This window comes from Anser brachyrhynchus (genome assembly GCF_964034855.1).
Source record: "Anser brachyrhynchus genome assembly, chromosome: 7".
Lineage (NCBI taxonomy): Eukaryota > Metazoa > Chordata > Aves > Anseriformes > Anatidae > Anser > Anser brachyrhynchus.
This window is the reverse complement of record NC_137701.1, coordinates 10,373,405-10,389,858: the sequence shown is the minus strand read 5'-3', so window position 1 is coordinate 10,389,858 and position 16,454 is coordinate 10,373,405. Positions and strand designations below refer to the sequence as shown.

Genomic DNA, 16,454 nt, shown 5'->3' with positions numbered 1-16,454 from the left:
GTGAGCACCTGAGCCCATGGCTCCTGCACAGCACGTAGCCAAAAAACCTCCCTGGCAGACAAGCAGTGCTTTGTACGGTGTTGGGAAACACAGGTCCCTGCTCCTGGGCTCAGCCAGAGCCTGATGGCCGTCGGAGCGATCCCACCAGGGTGACGGGAGAAATTCATCACATTAAGAAAACATGCTATAATTAGAAATGGGTTAAAAACAGCTGGACAGACCTCATTACTTGTTTTTTGTTTGCTTTTGCAAAACCAATACCAAGAATGGTTTGGCTTCAGGCCTCGTTTCTGAGCTCATAGTGTTCATGGGTGGATCTGGGGACCAGAGGAGTGGTTTCTGTTAAGAGCTGTCGGCAGAAAAAGAGCAAACCATCACCCGTTTCAGCGTGCTCCTGTGTTTGTAGAGCTGAGCCTGCTCTGACGATCACCGCTCGTGTCACTGCTGGTTTGGAAATGAGGTGACTGAATGAAGCTGTGGAGCTGCTTCGCTGCACTTCAGGGCTGGGTTATCCCCTCCGTATTCAGACCGGGGCTCTGCAGAAGATGCTCACTCTGTAGGGTGTCAGTAGACTGACCCAAGGCCCACCAATACCTTATTCTGCAGGCTGCTCAGGTGTGAACAAGGGGCTTGGTCAGGCAGATGAGAGCTGCCCCCCTGTTCAGGCAGCTCCCTCAGTCCCACAGCACAGCGCTTGACATTTATTGCAGCTCCTCTGGAGAGGGATGCTGCCAGAAACAAGTTCCCAGCAGCAAGACAGGACAAGGAAAAAGGATCTAGCAGTGGTGGTAACTCCCCTTCTGCCATGCTTTCTCCTTCCTCCCACTCACATCTATACAAATCCACTCATAGGTGATTATCTGACCAAAGTCTTGTCAATTTTACCCAGAGATAACACTACTGACTTCAGTGACATTGTTTGAGCCTCACCTATGTCACCCGACAATCATATAAGCCCCCGTATTTTAGGAGCCCTATAAATTTCTAGCTAACGTGGAATATGACAGGGTTAAGTGCTCTTACTGCTGCAGGATTTATTGTGGGCCCTGCAAGCTCAACCTAATCCAGGAAAAGGCTTAATCACAAAGTTATCTTCCACGCTGCTGGCACCCATTGGACTATGTCTGCATACACACATGGCTTCATAAAGCATTAGTCAGTAGAGAGACACATTTTTTTTCAGTGTATTAGCTTTTAGGGAAAATAACTTCTCAGCTGTTTGCCATTTTACCATTCCGGTATCAAGTGATGGAGTCTTATCATTAAACATCTCCTCAGGCCTTATCACTATCGCATTCCCACATCAGCTGCCTTTTTTAATGAGCTGTGGGGAACCATTGAAGTCTCACTGCAAGAAGGATCTCGTCCTTAGCCATTCGTCGTTCTTCACAAGCATTAAAGTCCTTCGGCTAAAAGATCTGCTTCTCCCTGCACCACAGGCTGATCCACAGGGAAATGTTCTTCTCTTCTTGCTTTTCTCCTGCCCTCCCATTTAATCGTCAGAGCTGTACGATTAATGGTGCTAGACCAATTATTGGCAGCTGCTGTTGAGCCAGAGCTATCCTGATTTTGCTAATCAGGGATCTGATCTAGGAGCTCCGAATGCCTCCACTTGCTCAAGCAAAGCTACAAAGCCATAGCTGTGGCTCTGCCAGCTCTCACCGGCTCAGTTGGTCGAGCCTCAACTCTTCCTGGATGGGAGTATTCCAAGAAAAATCCCGCCAGGAGCCAGCCCTCCAGCAGTGTTCGTGGGCACCGTGCTGTCAGAGGAGCCGTATTTCAGATGTGGCCGTAGCCAGGCATGAGCTCAGGACTGACTCAAAGGGAAGGATACCACCCCCTGAATCACCAGCGCTGCTTCCTGCAAACCTTGAGGTTTCCTGGCTGGACATCAGAAGAGATCGCTGTTCCTTCGGACATTTCTATTTGCCCTGGGTAATTTTCCACTGTGCCAGACTTCCTCGGATTTTTCTCATTGCAACAAGACAGGCAGGGACCCCACTTTTGGGTTAGGAGATGCCGAAGGTCCTGGGTCCCCTCACAGCACCCCCAGGCCAAGTCTCACGTGGGAGCTCAGTCCCCATGGCTGAATTTCTCTAGAGCTTCTCCAAGAATATGGAGAGGCAAAAAGAGGGAAAAAAAGGAAAATGCAGAGGGAAAGGGACCAAAGCCTCCATTCCCAACAGCTTACTTCCTCCAGAGCCTGTGCCTGGCCTTCCTCAGCAGGTTCTTGTGCAGAAACAGCTCAGCACCCAGCTTGCCACCTGCCAGGAGCACCCTACGAGACCAAAGCACGTCTTCTTCCTCTACCCTGACCCTCGCAGGGAGCTCAGACACGGCACTCAGCTTCCTCCAGGGCTGCTCCCTGCTTTGGTGCTTCTCCCTGCTCCGCGCTTCTGGGCAGAAGGAAATTGCAGCTGTTGCTAGTAGCTCTTTCCCTTCTCCCTGTGATATAGGAAAACAACTTTCTGACAAATTGAGGAGCCTGAGGGTTGGAAACATACCTACTAAAGGCAAGCTGTGGTTCTTCATGAAGGCTTCTTTTGCAGCCTCTTTCTGCTACAGTTTATTAAAACACCTCCCCACATCAAAAAGCAACTGAGATACCCAAAACCTGATTGAATTTGGTCATTGGCAACCTGCTGCAGCTGACCCTGCCCAAAGGACGGAGGTAGGACTGGAGAGGGAACGCAAGCGGGCTTGCTGCCCCTAGGAAATGGGCAGTTTGTAGGGAATACAGCAGGACAGGGTTTAGGAGGAGGAAAACAGAAACTGGATGGGAAAGCCCCTTAGTAAAAAAGTTCCCAGCCCTGATAAGGGACTCCAGAGACAAACAGATGTAGTGGTTTCAATGTTTGCCTGTCCCAGGTGCCTGCTGCTGGGAAGCATTATTCCAGTAAGGGAAAAAGTAACAGTGCAAATAGAGGCAGGAGAATGACAAAAGGTGATTGTCTGAAGGCTAGAAAAGGAGGCGCGTTTCGTGTTTTGGAGAGCTAGGCTTCCTGAGATAACTCCTCTGCTGATTTTAGAAGCAGATCCTTTCCCTAAATATTTTGTTAAGGAAGGCGTGCCTTCAAATATGCCCTTAGTCAGCTTAAAAAAAACACGTACTAGCAAACGTATTGTGGTTCTCAGGCTGTCTAAAAATCAATTTTGGAAGGGAATCGAAACACTGGCATGGCTTTAACGAAAGAGATCACCATCCTGGTCCCCATGCCAACATTTGGTAAGGTAGATCTGGTCTACTGGCCACCTGAACCGATGCCATGCTAAGCCTAGATCATATTTAGTCAGGAAACTGATTTCCATTCCCACTATTCCTTGCTGCATTATTTACTACAAAAGATTCTGCAGCCAACGCTTGCATGCCTCAGCTCTTCTTCAGTCCAGCAGGAACTTTGGAAAACCAGAGAAAAGGCGCAGATTTGCATGTTTTGCTAAGGCCAGAAGGGACTCCTTCGCTTACACACCTTCCCCTCTTCCATCCCCCAGGCCAGCGAGCTCTGCTCCAACTTCTCCGTGGGTGGGCAGCGCCTTGCCTTCCTACCCAAACCACCACTGACAAGCCCAATAGCCTGAGGCTGACCTGGGACAGATTTTTCGAGCACATTCTTCAAGTGAACTCTGATGTAAATACTTGTCCTTAAATCTCGCTACCCTCTGTGCTTCCAAACATCACCGCACTGAAAAGGAAAATAGATCCTCCTGCTTCTTACTGCTTGCACAAAGCACAAATAATGTGCTTTCTGCACAGAAAAACTGGGCCGGGGAAAGGTCACCGAGTAGTTTTGCACATCCCAGAGCAGCCGCTTACGCAGAAGGGCTTCCTTCCTCCTCCTCCTCCTCTGCGGGCGTGCTGCAGGGCATGTGGCTGCTCGGGGGGAAAGGGCACGGCTCCGGCCCTCTCCCCCCAGCTGGTGGCACCCCTGTGTCGGGGCCTTTCGCTCTGCTGGTGACACGGCTGTCCCCTGAGGTCAAGGCAAAACGAGCCTGCCTCGCTTTACTGACTGTGCTCCTTACCCCCTGCCCCTGCCCTGGGTCATCAGTGGCAAAAAGGGAAGTGAAATAGTCAAGTGCAGCTCCAGCTTCTGAATTTTGGGGGATTTTGGTTGAACGCCTACAAAATTCAGGATGTACTGAAGCCAAGAGACCTGTGCCAGTTGTCCTCTGGAGGTGCTGGGCCAGGCGGCCCCATCCTGCTCCTACACAGCCCCTGTTTGCAAGCATTGCACCCAAAGCCTCGCAGGAGGACGAGGAGGGCATCCCTCCCTACCCTGACCACCCCTGCAGGGCCTCCTGTTTCTTTTGCAAAGGTACCAAAAAGATGTAAGGCCACTGTGCTAAAAGTCAAAGCACCTCGTTTTGGCAAAGCCCTGGCTTTGGAGCTCCCTTCCTCTTCTTCTGTCTGACTCTGGCCTCTGTGGTGACCCATGTCACTGTCTGGGGGAGCTGGGGGAACGAGGAGGAGGTTTTGGGGGAACACAGGCAGACGGGGAGATACAGCCAATAATATCTGTAAAGTCACAAGCGCTGTGCTGCTGACATATAATCAGCCTTGTCCACGGGCTATAAAGAAATAAATTCTGCATTTTTTCCCCCTAAGAGCATGCCACTGGAATCTCCCTTTCTTTTTCTTTCATCAGCTCATGCATCTCTTAAACAAACCATTTTACGAAGACGCAAAAACACAAATTCATCACTCTGGCATAACTAGCTGCTGCTTAAAGAAATACATAAGAATAAAAGAAAGCCTCACAGAAAAATGAAAGTTCTCCATAAAGCCCCCTTTACTTTTGTTCGGCGCAAACTCATTTCAGCTTGATTTATGGCCCACTGGAATTTAAAGCTTCGGAGGAGATTAATGGGCTGCTTTCGGGTTACGTCATCTGTGTGGACTGTCAGGACAAGCCTGCTCTGAAATCACAAAGGAAAGCTTGGTCCTGGTCCCCTGCTAAAATATGAGAGCGACTGCTGTTCCTAAGTAACTCGATTGGATAACACAACAGACAGGCTTCGTGAGAAATACAGTTAGGATTTGCCCTGCACGAGCGCGGCGAGCTGCAACAAGGTTTTACACTGCAGGATCAGGCCATGTATTCTGAAACACAGCAGACATGCCTCATTTTTTGCACCACGCTCGGATTGGCTGTGAGAACATTTCTTTCCCATTTTGAACTGTATTTTTTTTTTGAGGATTTGAGCACTACGCTGACCCTATTTAGTAGGCTTAGGCTGCGAGTCAATAGTGACAGCGGGTAGGGTGCAGGGGAGGACTTTCGGTCGCAGAAAATCTGCCACTTACACTGCTGCTGCTGTGACCAAAAGTCCCAATTTCGAGAGGAGCAGCACTTGCTGGTGCCAGGCGCTTGGTTCTGGTGGAGTGGCACCTACGGACACCTTGGACTCGGGATCCCAAAGTCTGAGCCCTGCAGACAAAGCCAGCCAGCTGTCCTTCAAGCGAAACAGTGTGCTTGACTGCTGCGGTGAAAAACCAAAAGGTTTGTTCCCCCACCACGCTCCCAAAAGGAAGGCCGAAGTTGTCGAGCACTGCAGCCACCCTTACAAGCACGTAAAGGACTGTGGAAGCCAACGTGCAGCTTAGGAGCTGCCAAGACCCCAAGGAGCACCCGAGGGCTCCCATGCCACCCCAGAAGGGCTGGGAGGAGGAAGGACGGCGGCTGGGACTCCTCCTCCACCAGCCTGCAAAGAGGGGACAAGACAGACCTCCTCATCTGCTAACGGGGCCGTTTGCTTAAAGGGGGAACATCACTCCATTTCCCTGATGTCCTCCCCGCAGTTGGGCTTGGCTCAGCCTCCACGCGATTCCAGTCCCCGGGGGTATCCAGTTTGGAAAGCAAATTTCTTTACAATGAAACATATTTGGCAGCCCTGCTGCACATGAAGTTCATCTTCGGGGCAAAGAAAAAAAAGAAAACAACACCTCCAAACCCCGCTAAGCAGTTGCCATGTAATTTATGTCAAATTATTGGTTGCTAGGAGGAACAGATCCAGATTTGCCCACATTTACTACAGAAAAGGGATTATAGACCTTTCCCTCGGCCCATCAGGAGCATTAGCAGTGCTGCTACTCATTCTGCCAAGGGTCTGAGAAATGACCCTTGGGGGCCTTCGTCCTTCGAGGTTTTCTTTCTTTAACACTCTTGCTTAAAGAAAAAGGAGAATATCAGCCGACTGTACGTGGAGCTCTTGGAAGACCCATAAAATCAGAGTATTTGAGGCAGTAAACATCTCAGATTTTTAAATCTCCAGAGGGGAAGGTGTGAGGAAGTGCAATAAAATCAGAAAAGTAAATATTTCTTAAAGATACAAAGCAAGCAGGAGGGAAAAGAAGAAAAAAAAACAAGGAAATTAGAACAGACTTTAAAATATATGGTTCCATAAAAAAAAAAACACTAAGTTTTTAAACTTTTGGGGGGGTTATGGTGATGCAGATCCACTTCTTATTCTACCATACAGAGCTCCCTTTGAAGCAGGAGTCAGGATTAATCAGGAATTAGTTGCACTGCTGCTTTCTTCACAACTCCACATCCACAGAAGCGCTCCCGCCTCGCTCCAGCTTTGATCTGAAGGAATTACAGGATCCTACTGAATAAATGGGAGCCAGCTAATCACCACAAGCCTGTCTACACAGAAGCAGCAAACATACATTTTTCCAAAAGCCCAGCTCTCCAAAATGATGAATCTTTGTGCCGCGTGAGCAGCTGTCGTGTGCTTCTCGCTGGAGGCAAGTCCCTAAGAGCAGGTGAAGACAGATGAATGTGCAGGGAAGGCTACCAGAAAAAGCTGTGGGGCTACCTGCTACAGCACACAGCCAGCTATGTGCTCAGACTCAGGAGGTCACATCAGCTCCTTCTGGAGATACAGGAATTATTTCCTGCCAAATATCACATGACACAAACAATATCCAGCATATACGTGCTGATTTACGAGGCTGTGTGCAGACGGTCAGATGAAGCTCTGGAATTTATGGCCACTCATACTTTGGTCAAGAAAAATGCAGCTGATGCTGTAGCATCTTTAAACCAAAACCACTGCTGAGATGAATGGAGCTACACTGCTCCGGCAGGATTTCTGGTCTCTGATCTTCTTAAAAAGCAAGCTTTAGTAGCTGTAGTCTCAAAGAAACCAGGTATTTTCATTGTACCTGGTATCTGCACCTAAGTGAAATGCATTTTAGAAGTCCCATGGAGAAATAATCACTTTTCTATCCTCTATATTCAGAGACCCTGCTTGCAAGGACTTCTCTTCAACAAAGTATCATTATGAATCACACTGGCTTTTTCCAGCAACCTGCAAATTTTTATCCTTGCAATTACTGCAAGTTCTCTACTGCGAATAAAAACACAATTAGGAAAACTTCTAGAAGTCTTACCGCCTGCTCCTTGATGACTATTTCAACACGTGCATGTGACTGATGGCGTGTGTACTGTTTGCAGTGCATTTCATGGTAACCAAGTGAATTTGGGGGCATGAACCACCAACACAAGTTTTCATATGCGTCAGCAAATGAAGGGAAGGGAAAACCCAACCTAAACACACAGGTAGCCCATCTCCAGCTGATCTGTTCCTATGACCACTGCCCCAAAGGCACGTGCAAGTCCTTTGGGATTGCCAGGGATGTCATCTCTTCCCAGGTTTCCTTAGAGACTGGATGAATCAGCCTGGGGGAAAGCAGCTTCATTAACGTACTGTCTTGGCTCCTCAATTAATTAATTCGCTTCCCCTGTCCCTGTGTCATACAGGATTATTAATCTCCTAGCGAGGAGCCTGGGGACCAAATATTACAGGCATCATTTACAGCCCACTGGGCCAAAGGCGAGCTCTCTGTGAGCTGGACTGGGACCAGGAGCTGTGCAGCAGAGCCGAAACTTTATTCCCCAGCCCAGCCTTTTTGTCTTCAGCACATCTCCCCTCTGGCTGCAAATTTTGGGTTACTCATGTGATAAAAGGTGGTCCTGCTCAGCTCCTCTCCTTTCTGAGCCCATCATTTGGAAAGAGACGCTCTGCTCTGTGTAAAATGCCCTGAACAATGAATGAGAAAAGACGTGGCCACCCTTGATGAAATACTCATCCAAAAGCTGTATAATTCCTGAACATGTGGGCCTTTTTTTTTTTTTTTTTGTAAATGCCATCTAAATTAGTTCCTCAGCAGGTTCGTTTTGTTCAGAAAGCAAGGGAATAATATCATAGGCTGGTCAGCATGTGCAACAAAATATAGGTTAAAAAGACCAGAAGCACACATGCCCTTAAAAGACATGGTGGTGTAGCTGTTAGATATATTTGATGTAGCTTGAGTTAGATGTGGCCAGAGAAATATTTGATGTTGTCTCAGACTTATTTTCTGTCTAATTTTCTATGTTACCTTTATCTCTTTATCTATCTAATTATGTTAATGTAATCTACTGACTTTTTTGTTGTAGTTAATAAAAAAGGCAAAACTCTAAGCCTTGAAGCCACTACAACTTCACTCCAGACACTGTTGCTGGATATTTAGCACGTTAATGTGTAACAGGCTTCACTCACAAGCCTCAGCATGTCCTGCAGCGTAACAGGGCCGGATCCAGATCTGGTGTAATTTGGTGAGGCTCCATTCGAGCAGGACGGAGCTCAGCCTTCCTGTGTGTCTGCTTCTGGGGAAAGCCTTCAAAATCTACAGCAGAGTGGAAAAAAAAAAAAAAAAGAGAAGTTCCCTCCCACTCCTTCCAATTTCAACAAGTCGCATTTTTTCATTCATAAGCCCCAGAGCTATTAATAAAATCGCTGAATGAGCCTGGTTAACCCCCACAAGTGACACATACCTTACGCTTTGCAAGCCAGCATGACAACAGTCAAAACAGAAATCAGCCTCTCGATACATCAGCACGCAACGCTGTCTGCAGTTCCCAAAAAAATAAAAAAAATAATTAAAAAAAACTCAGACGACGTCCTATCAGTTGCAGACAGATGAGTCACTGGCTTGAGACGAGCAGACCTAAAGTCACCTCCAGCCTGCAAAACTCTCCTGTCCTTGCTTTTCCTCTCCATCCCCAGGCTTTGTGCCAGCACATGTTAGCCAAGCATCTCTTTGGAGGGCTCTGTGCCCTCATTAATGCAAACACCTTCCCCTCTTCCCCAGCCTCTCTGTTAACAAACCTGTAGACCCAGCTGCCAGGCCCTGGAGCATCTCTAATTGAGATTTTTGAAAACCCACTGGGTTTCAAAAAAAACATCTTCTAAAACATCCCCTGACGTTTCCTGTTGCTGCCACTTTTGCTTTTGCTCATCGCCCCATCCCTGTGCTAGACCTGCCAGCATTCCCTGGCCCTAACCCTGGCAACAGCCTCCTATTAACACCACCGTTAATTATTTTTTGCTCGCCAAACTACCCCCAGGCTGAGAGTTTCTAATAAGAAAGCACAGCTTCCTAAAGCAGTTCAGCTCCATGGGACGAAGCGGCCCAGAACAATTTCCTTTCCTGTAAAACATTTCACTTTGTAGGAGCTTTTGGTGGCTTTTTGCCATCGTGCAAGCGGGACTGGGGAGGCTCCCCATGCCCAGCGAGGCTTCCCAGCCATTCTGGGGACTCTCAGCAGCAGAAATTGGGGTAAAAAATGAAGGACAGAAAAATGAAGGAGACAGGGCACAGCACCCCCTTTGCCATGGTTAACTTCCAGAAAGGAAGAAATACTCCTTTCTTTCTGGGCAAAGCAGCATCTCATAGAAAATTGCATGTACTCATAATGTTCAATTTTCCAGGAAAAAAAAAAAAAAAGCACCAGGTGAGAAGGGAAGAAGATTCCCCACCTTAATTCAGCCCCTTGCACAGCAAGGCCCTATCCAAAGCACTACCGGTGATGCACACGCTACCCAACATCTCTACTTTCTAATAACACAAATGCCTTGAGAGCTAGCGTGGTCTTCTCTGTGCAGCTTTAATAGCACCTGAAGAAAACCAGCGTATAGGAAGTGAGGCAGGGAATGCTGATGGCATAAAACTAAGCGTGGATGCGAGCACTTTACTGAACACCACGTGCCAAATGCTCCAGCACCGGTGGAGGTTTGCCAAGCAAGAATTTGGCACTGTGTACTCTTTTGTCCATTTCTCAGGTTTCTTTAAGCTTCCTCCAGCACTCGTTTCAAGATACCCTAAGCAGGTCTAAGATAGTGATGCCTCTATTAAATATTTATGAAGCAAGGCCATTAGAGTCTCAAGAAATTCATGCGCTGGTCCCAATCCAGCAGAACACTTAGGGAGAATTTAGCTGTTGAGAAAAGTGGTATTTCCACCGATTCCCACTTCGTTTAGCCCAGCCCTCGCCGAGAAGGGTCCCAGACCCCCGCGTGGCCATGCCCAGGGGGAGAAGCCCCCATAGCTGATGCCACATTTCAACTCTTTTTGGTCTTCCCAACTCATCTCTGACGTTCTGCTGGAGCTAAGGGTCGATGCTGAACGTACAAAGCCACTCGGATCCCTTAATATGCTTTTTAAGCCAAAACCTTTGGATTTCCCCTCATTTTTTTTTTCTCCCAGGCAATAAGTAAGGTCACCACGGTTTGCTACAAGCCAGGTGTGATTCTCAGTGTGGTTTTCAACAGCAAATTTCAAGAAGCTGTAGAAACTCACCAAGACCAGAAGGGCCATTGTGGAGCAGGAGGATCAATCACACAAGGGCCCGTGGCTCGGAGTGTTTCCTGCAGTTAATAGCATGCACTTGTGGATAATTTGACATTTGTCAATGGGACGTTTTAATACCGATTTGTAATTTAATAATTGATTTGTAAATCAATGTTTCACAAGCTAACAGCTAAAACAACCACAGGGGAGGGAGAGGGGTCATGTGTCAGTTTTGACTCACCTTGAGGAGACCAAGGCAGGCGCTGCAAAGGTGCTCGAGTCTCAAGATAAGCAAAAGGATAACTGATGTGTGGGCTGGGGTAAAATAGGCACTAAAGTGTCTGTCTGTCCAGCCCACGGGCACACCTAGCCATGAGCAGACTTCAGGTGGCTGGCCAAGTTCTTGTTTCAGCAGCTTCAACAGCTCCCACCTTTGCCTGTCTCAAACTCGGTGCTGCTGAGTTACTCAAAATGAACATCTAACCCTTGCCTGTGACAGCACCTCTGCGCCAGGCTGCCAGATGCACCGAGCGGGACAAACGGTCCAAGGCCTCGCTAACAGCTCAGGCTGGGCTCGAACCACTGCTCAGCAGGATTTGCTGCTTGGGATCCAGCTCAGCAGCAAACCCTGCCTGGCTCCTTCCAGTGAAGCGTCCATACATCCAGCTGGACGCCTGCCCGGACCGCAGAGGTGTTCAAACAGCGTTGCTGGAGAAGTGAGCACCCCAGAAGTCTCCAGCCACCTTTTTAAACATTTTTCTAAGTCTGGAGTCTCCCAAAACCTTTAATAAAAAAAATATCTCTGCACCCAGCCATTAAAAAGAGGCAATGGCAGATCCCTTGCTAGCTAAAGTAACTGCACAGCTTGTTTGTAAAAACGTTCCCCTGCCAATGGAAACAAGTTTTAATATATATTTTTTAAGAGGCTGCTTTTTAATAACCTCTTTATAAAGCAAGCTGGGAATAAATACCCATTAAAATCAGATCTAGAACTCAATATTAAAGAAAAAAACAAACACAACGGGTTGAACGTGGCATGCTGTCCCTCCTGCGCTCCCGCGCCGCTGGCTGCGATCCTTTCAGCAGTTCCCCGGCCACATCAGCTGCACCTCTGTGCCATATCCCTTAGTTTTACCCAGCCCCTTTGTTTCTTATTTTATTCTGAAAGAAGCATAACATGAAACAGCCCTTGTGAGAGAACAGGTAGCATCCATCACAACACGTCAGGCAGAACAGACTACAGCAAAACTGCACCAAAAAATAAAACAAAATCACATTTTTGCACTCATCAAGCAAACCTCCAAGAGCAAGTGCTGAAATACAGCTTGCACTTGGGAACTTCTCCACCAAATAAAAATGCCTGGGTCCAGACAGAAACGAACAGCAGACTTACTTGCCACACGAGCAGCGCTCTCCCTAGATGGCTTCGGGCTGGCATCCCTTGGGACACGAGCCTGAACAGGAGGCACGACGAAGCCAAAGGGACATTTGTCCCTCTGGTTAAATTGCATAAACCTATGTTACTGATTATAAAAATAAACAGATTTTTTTCATTATTCCTGTACTGAAAACATTTAGAGCAGACATTGTTTTTTCAAGCCTTCCCAAGGTTTTTTTACGAAGGCTCCCCAAATTTTTAACGCAAATATCAGGAGTACATTCTGACCACTAGAAGACGAAAATATTTTGATAAATAATTTTGCTGGAACTTTTATAACTTCAAAAAAAAAATAAGTCTCGTAAAATATACTTTCACAGAGGCAGCTTTTTGTGGAAAATTTCGTTGTAAAAAAAAGCCCATTGATTTTTCACGCCATTTTTTGGACTGCTGCTAGGGGATGAAAGCTGCTCCTATTTATTTATAAACAGGAGCCCAGAGGCAGAAGTCCTGGGGCTTGTGCAGGTGCATGCACGTACAAGCAGCTTCCACGCAGCCTTGTCTGGCTGCATCTCGAGGCCGGCTGGATTTTAGCAGCCCGTAGCAAAGCAGGAGTTGCGTCTGCTGACGAAAACAGCATGGATATACCTGGAGGTTCCTGCTGTGAACTGGTAGTTGAGATGCTACAGAGGTGATCGAAGTAGGGGGGCTGCACTTCCCCGGGTGCGCAGCTCGGGGTGGGGGCTGCAGTGCCCTCCCCGTGCACCTGGGGCTGCGGGAGGAGTCACGGCCCCTTTGAAGAGGGATTACAGCTGTGCAAATAATTACGCTTCGGTTCGCTGGCTGAACTTGAAAACAGGTTATTTTGTTTCAGATCCATCCAAAAGGTGTAAAATTTGAGAAGGCCAAAAACCAGAACTCATCCGCTCCCCATCTGGGGTCAAAGAGAACGCCGCTTTCAGCCCCCGAAAGATAAAGTGTTATTTTAAATGCACATTTTTAGTCCGCAACGCCACCCTCAGCACGCCACCAAAAACCAGACGGGACAGAAGCGGAGCAGCTTCACGTGAAGGGCTTGCAAATCGGCACTGCAGGTGCAGAGCATCTTTCAGAGGGCATCAAAGACGGAGCCCTGTGGGCAGTTGGCACAGCAGCAGCGAGACATCTCGTGCCTCCTCTGCCTGGGTGCCAGCCTCTCCAGCTCACCTCCGCTTTCCCCTTCCCCACAGTGCCACCAGCTGCTGATAACTGAGGACAAGAGCACTGCAGGTGCCCTGAGCCAGCTTGGGATGGACATTTCCTGACCCAAATGCTCACGTTTACCATAAGTTCATGTGTTGGTGTGCTCAAGCACCTTGGGGCAGACCCCTCTCTGGCCATGACCTGCATTCAGCAAATGGGTTCCAGGCTTACAGGTGTGCTAACGTACACAAAAACCATACAGTCCTTGAAGTGGTCCTGCTGGAATTAGACAGCAGATCCCCTTTTGGAGAAGGGAACGGGCAAACTCAGAGCTAGAGGCCAAGAACTGCTGGTTTCAGCAGCTCCTGGCCTTTTCCCTGTAACATAAAAGCTGGGAACACGCCTCTTGCTGCTCATGCCCCAGCCATGCAAAACAAATTTTGCTCTTCACATCTCTACTACCAGTATTATCACCAGTCCACGTGGCTGAGGTCTTGTGGTAAGACTGGGGTGATATGGAGCAGGTGAAAGATGAGAACTAGCAGAAGTACCCGTGCAAACATCACCTCGCATCCCCCAGTACCGCTATCATGGGCTGATGGGGCACAGCTCCCGCTGTTATCCCAGCCAGCAGCCTGCATATACGTCTCCTTAAAATAGGCTGCACATAAAGTGAACCTGGCATGCTTTGGCATATAAAGCTGCACTTAATGAAGAAGTGGTTTAAAAAAAGCCCAGCTGTTGCCAAGAATATTTCACCAAATCAGAAGAGGCGCTGGGCCAAGCTCTTTGCTGTGCCAGATGCATTCATGCTAGGCTCCTTTCTGGATGACTCAACGGCACAAACGCGCTCCAGCCCCAGGCTCAGCGCAGAGGGTGGAGGAAACAGTCTGCTCCAACACCGGGACGCAGGCACTGGGAGCCTGTGCCTTGCTTTAGTAGCCTTGGATGGGGACCCAGCTGTGTTCACACTACCAACACACGCTTCTCTTCCTCACCAACATCCCAGCGCTGCTTTTGGAGCCCCGGAGATCTTCCCCAAACCTTTCTCCATCATCTCCTCAGATTTTAGCCTGGTGACCTGAAATCAAACCTCCCCCTTATGTTTTCTGGTTCATTTGCTGTTTCCCAGCACAGAACAGCCCCCAGAATCACATCCGATGTTTTTCGGACCTGCAGACCTCGCTCCAACAGTGAGAATGAGACAATTTAATTGCTTATCTTTCATTCATTTCAACCAAAGCTTTGCTATTACGTTGGAAACCACTTTTCCCTTTGCTGTTCAATCAGATTTATAACAGGCTTCAGCTACCTGATATTTATCTATCTTGCATGTACAACAGAATGGAGGGGGACATAATATAAGTCTGTAATAAAAGCCCTAGGGGCAGGGCTGTTTGGAAATGGGTGATTTAAGGTCTAGGCCAGCCATCCAGCTCCTGACTGCAGCTGAGGATTGAACAGAAATGGCCTTGCACTCAACAGCTGAAACAAGACATGGAGAAAGGCCCCAGGGCAGAGGTGATGGATGGGAGAAGCAGCAGGCACAAGACACAGGACCTCGCTCTGCCTCTGCTCTGCTGTGTCAGGAGACCAGCTGCACCTAACCTAGCTCAGGCTGGAAGAGGTTCCCCATCCCCAGCCACCACACCGAGGGTAGGAAATAACCAAGCTGCAATATGAACTGAAGGGTCAGGTCCTCTCTTGGGGCACACAAGTCCATGCCAGCTCCGACACAACGTGTAGCAGTGACTCCAGCCGCTCGGGCATCCTTCAGGCAGGAGTTATCCCTGTTGGCAATGCCAGCAGGCGCTCCGAGACCAAATCCTGCTCTGCTGAAGGGGTGCAAGGCTCATTTTGCATGCAGTAGATTTCCAGTCTGCCCGAGTGTTACAGGATGGCGCTGCCACCATCACGGTGTGCAGCTGGAGCGTACTGCCCTCCTCGAACTGATGGACCAGTCAGTGTTACACAGCAACACACACCAAAAATGTAAATGTGCCTGTGGTTCTTGGAAGCCTAATAAAGTTCAGCTTCCTAATAGCATAACACAAACAAATAGATTATTCAGTGCATCATCCATGGCATTTATTAACATTAGGTAACCCGTACTCATTGGCTGCTTTTCTGAGTAGCCATCAGCAGAGATTTATTTCCTTCCAAATGATTTCTCCCCTCGTGAGTCAGAAGGGATCTATGTGAAAGTCATCTTCTGGAAAAATACAGTAAAAGAAAAAAAAATCTATCCCTAAATTGCTCCTTTTCAACACAGCCTGAATTACAGTAGCTTTTAAGAGTGGAGCAGAACAGTCCAACATACAAGGCTTCCTTTCTGTTGCAGGAGAGGCTAAGACAGACAGTTAAAGCTCCGTGTTTACATCCTCTTCAAGACGGATGGTTGGTTTTCTTCTCTCACCAAATATGTGTAGCTGGCCCGCCTCCAGTGCCCCAGCGGTGCTGCCGCCATACTTCGCTGTCTTCCAAAAAAAATAAATAAATAAACGTTGTTTTTCCTAATGTATTTCACCATTCGAGCGGTCGCTGCTCAGCCTGTGAAGAGGCAGGAGCTGCAGATACCAGCACTGGGCCGCTCGCCGCTTGCACCATTACCTCTGCTGACAGGTCATGACGCCTTCACAGCAGGGAAACTGCTGCAGATCAATCTGCTACTAAACAGGGCGAAAGGTGTCACCTTCTCCCTAAATCCCGCTCCTCTCCAGGCTCAGAACATAGCTGATGAAGGACTCGAACAAAGGGCTTCCCGTTGACATCAGCGCGAGCTGAAACAGCTATGAACGTAAGCTTCCCGTGCCTCTACCAAGAGGTGTGAGCTTCTGTGCATGGAATTTTGCACTTTTCGATCCAAGCTCGTCAGACTTGCTCTCTAGTTCTGGAAGCTGTCAGAAACATTCCAGGGAGTGCCCTTCCTGGGCTTGCGTTCCTATAAGGCACCTTTACATCCAGCTGCTCGAGAGACGAGGGCAACAAATAAATAGAACTGCAATGTTATGGAGCTTCAGCACGTCAGTCACGTTAAGTGGCTCAGACAGAAGGCTATAATCACAATTATGATAGACTTCCCCCAACCCAGAGATCGCAGCTCTGATTTTTATGAGGTTGCCTGAGCCGTTTGCAAGGGACTTGGCCTTGTTAAGCCAGGAAATCTGCCAGCACACGGCTGGGTTCACGCTCAGTCAAAGCGCCGTGTCCATGTCATGTATTTTCTTGGGGCCTGTGAGCGTGTCCTAAGCCTGGTGAAGCAGAAAAAGGAGTCTTTCC

The 16,454-nt window shown here is 48.2% G+C and overlaps 1 long non-coding RNA gene across 1 annotated transcript in view; it reads right to left on the bottom strand.

Moving 5' to 3' along the window:
• The window catches only part of LOC308198003, a 120,157-nt gene that overhangs the window by 65,949 nt on the left and 37,754 nt on the right, over positions 1-16,454 (bottom strand). The window contains exons 4-5 of the long non-coding RNA XR_013953524.1: positions 8,820-8,894; positions 8,545-8,671 (exon numbers count right to left, since the gene is read on the bottom strand). This is a non-coding gene — a long non-coding RNA (uncharacterized lncRNA). The remainder of the gene's footprint in view (positions 1-8,544; positions 8,672-8,819; positions 8,895-16,454) is intronic.